Source organism: Callorhinus ursinus, unplaced genomic scaffold (assembly GCF_003265705.2).
Source record: "Callorhinus ursinus isolate GAN/ISIS: 27379988/994484 unplaced genomic scaffold, GSC_fseal_2.0 scaffold63, whole genome shotgun sequence".
NCBI lineage: Eukaryota > Metazoa > Chordata > Mammalia > Carnivora > Otariidae > Callorhinus > Callorhinus ursinus.
In genome coordinates, this window is record NW_027397125.1 from 2,880,291 (window position 1) to 2,883,949 (window position 3,659).

A 3,659-nucleotide genomic window follows, 5' to 3' on the forward strand; every position below is an offset into this window, starting at 1 on the left:
AGGCATTAAAGCTCTGTGGTAGAGTTTGCAAAAATGGCCACAATAATTCCTACCATTCTTGTATACATCCTTGTCCGTATCCCTTTGTAATGCGGCTTTGCAGCAACTCCTATCAAGAGCACAGGTCTATTTCTCCACCCCTTGAATCTAGTTTTGGCCATATGACTTTCTTTGGCCAATGGGACATTAGCACATATGATGCTGAGCAGAGATTGAAAAGCTCACATGCACTGGGGCATGCCCTCTCTTGCAGCTCGGAACCTAGCCACCATGTACATAACCCTAGGCTAGTCTGTTGCCACAGACGGAAGCTACATGCAATTGTCCCAGCTAACACTGAACCAACTGCCAGACATGTGGGTAAGGCCCCACAGACTGACCAGCTGCCAATTGACAGGCCTGTAGCTCCATTCTATACTCTCCAGCCAGAGGAGCCAGTGTAGACCAGAACAGCCCAGCCACCCTCGGAATTGTGAGAAAAAAAAGGATTTGTTGTGTAAAGATGTTACATTTTGGGGTGCATAGCAAAAGCCATCTGATGGACTTGACCACAGTAGAGATTGGATTAGCTGGCCCTTTGGGCTCCTGCTGGAGAAGCGAGATCCTGTGATCCATGGTTCAGTGTTTCCTTGGAGTCCAGAAGGGGTGGGAGGAGCTGTGGCTTCTGGGGCTCCGATCCAGCGTCACTGAAACCATGACAGTGCCCCCCATAATGGGTGTGATGGGTGCCATGCTGAAGCTGCACGACGGGGGGCAGCAGAGGCAGCCCATGGTACCAGGAGAAGAGATGGTGACTGGGATCTCCCGCCCCGGAAGGGACCAACGTCAAAATTTGCAGGTAAAGCCAAGCAATATGGGGAAGTGCGTAAGCTATACAAAGAGCTATTTTTATCTTGTGTGAGTTAAGACTCTTGTTTTTAAGTCATTGAAAACTAACTTGAATTAGCTTAAGGGAAAAAGTTAACTTATGACGAGGATGCAGGAAGGCAGCAGAGCCTTCGAAAGAGGTCAGTGCTGGAAATGAAGATCTGGAGATTCTCACTCCATCACCCAGATCTCTCACCGCTTTACTTCATTCTTCTTCTTTCTGCAAACCAGCTATCTCTTCTGCTTCCCCAGGACTCTATGGAAGAGGTTATACCCAGGGCCTCCTAAATTCAAACGTTACCATCCCAGGCCCACAAATATGCCAAATTTCCAAAAGAACAAAACTGATAAGTGCAACCTCAGCCAGATGTGTACCCCAGAGCAGTGGGAGTGTAAGGCTTCCCAAGAATTGATCCCTGCAAATGGGGGCACAGGAAATTTCCAGAGAAAGGGGGAGGGAACTGAGAAAATCAAAAGGTGTCTACCACATTTGCCCAACTTAAAAGATGAAGAAACCAACCAAAGTTCAGGAAGGATAAGGAACTCTCCCTAAGGTCACAGACTACCGGGGCAATGTCATGACCTTAGCCCAGATCTCATTTCAAACCTCAAGCTTTTCTACTTCTACCAGAACTGTCCCATGAGACTCTATCAAAAAATACCTAAGATACATGTATTTTCTATAATTAGCATGTTTAATTCTATAATAAGAAAAAAGCAAACTTCTATATTAAGCCAAGATACATCAAGAAAAATCACTCCCTTGTTTTAAAGTTGACCATCTTTAATGCATCAATTTTAACCTCTTCTTCCAGACTGTCATTATCTTCTGTAATGTTGCCCCACCCCACCTATCCAACCATTTCCCCAGTGCTCCACAGGAACTCCTCAAGGTGACATAGAACTGTTTTTCTACTGATCTGAACGCACCACAGTCTTTGTAACGTCCGGTGTTCAGGGGTGTGTGGTCCCAGAGATGCCCTCCCCTCTTCCCCCTTTACCACTCGAATCCTTTCTCCCTTCCCGGTCTGCTCTGAGTCCAGCCTCCTCTGTGAACCTCTTTTGACAACCCAAATCTTGCTGATTTTCCACTTTTCTGAACACCAAGCGTCAACTTACTCAACAAAAAAAATTTATATTTGTGTTCTTAAAATTTCTTTATTTTTTATTTTAGAGAGAGAGAGAATGAGCAGGTTGAGGGGCAGAGGGAGAGGGAGAATCCCAAGCAGATGCCTTACTGAGCCCAATGCGGGGCTCGATCCCAGGGCCCTGAGATCATGACCTGAGCTGAAATCAGGAGTCGGATGTTTAACCGACTGAGCCACCCAGGTGCCCCTAAAATTTTTCTTATTTTAGTATCTTATTATAGTGTCCCCACTAGACTATTAATTCCTTAAGTAGGGGATGATGTCTTGGTTTGCATCTCCAGGGGGTCACTGAAAGTTTCTGGCTATGTGAATACAAGATCTGCGTGAGGAGGTATGAATTTTCCAACCACCAGCTCTCAGATGCCTCAGGGACTAACCAGTGATGACCATTGCAGGGGCTTAATTACTCCAGCATGGAATCCACAGTCCGCTGGACATGCTGGTTTCTTTTCTCTGCCATTTCTCTTGAAATTTCAGTTACTTGTATGCCCTGAGCGTATGTTTTGATTTGTGTTGACGAGACCTGAATCTAGCTTCATTTAAATATAGACTAAACATAACTTTATTCATTGCTTTCTCTCCCATTACACACAGATCTCTCATTTATGCCATTTCCAGTATCAGACACTAGTACAAGAACTCGGGCTTGATCATCATAATATAGCATTAAGAACGGTGCTGAACAACTCAAATGTGGAACACAGAGCTTGCAAGAACCTGTAATATATTGAATTTACTCTGGAATCATTATTTTTATTAAGTTCTATATATTCATACTTTTGAAAGTCAAATAGATCAACCCAGTTTAAAATGAAAAACAATAGTTCCCTGCCACAACCTCCCCCCTCCACAGACGTAGCTGTTTCTTCCTTTAATCTTTATTCTGGCCTATGCCTCATATTTAAAAATGTGCTTACATTATTATGTGAATTTTTAATATAAATGTAATTTATACACAATAAATATATAATGTAGTTATATTTAATAAAAATATTTTTAAACTTCTTGGTTTTTATTTTTAGATAGTAAATACTGATTTTCTATTATGGAAAAAAAATAAGATTTTAACTCTCCTACACACATACACATACTTCCCCTCCACCTCATCTTCCCAATTATATATTTCATTTTTGCCAAATCAATATCCAGGCCATACATCTTATGATTATGTAATTATGTCTCACAGTTGAGTATAAACATTTCATATTTTGGTTATATTTCCTTTTCTCGTACAACTTTTTGTTCTCCCTAAAAATAAGGAGATATCGTATATATCTTACATATCTTCGTTTTCTGTGTTCCTGTCACTGATCTATCCCCAAACTATTCAACAGCAGTGTCAATTCCCCTCTTGATACTCAGGCAGTTCTCAGAGGCAGCCCGCCCAAAGCCCGGAGCCCCCTGCCCCAGCTTCTCTGTAGACCAGCTGCCCAGATGTCAACTTGAAGTTCCTTCCACCACCATTATGCGGGGTCCCTTTATCTCATCTGAGATGGAGGCCTGTTTCCTAGACCCTATGTCTTCATTTTCCTTGGTTTACACCCTCATGGAGGTAGGACACATGCCAGGAGATTTCTAAGAAAGGCCAAGGGGCTGGTATGTTTGTTGAGACTTCAGTGTCCGAAAATACATTTATTCTACCCT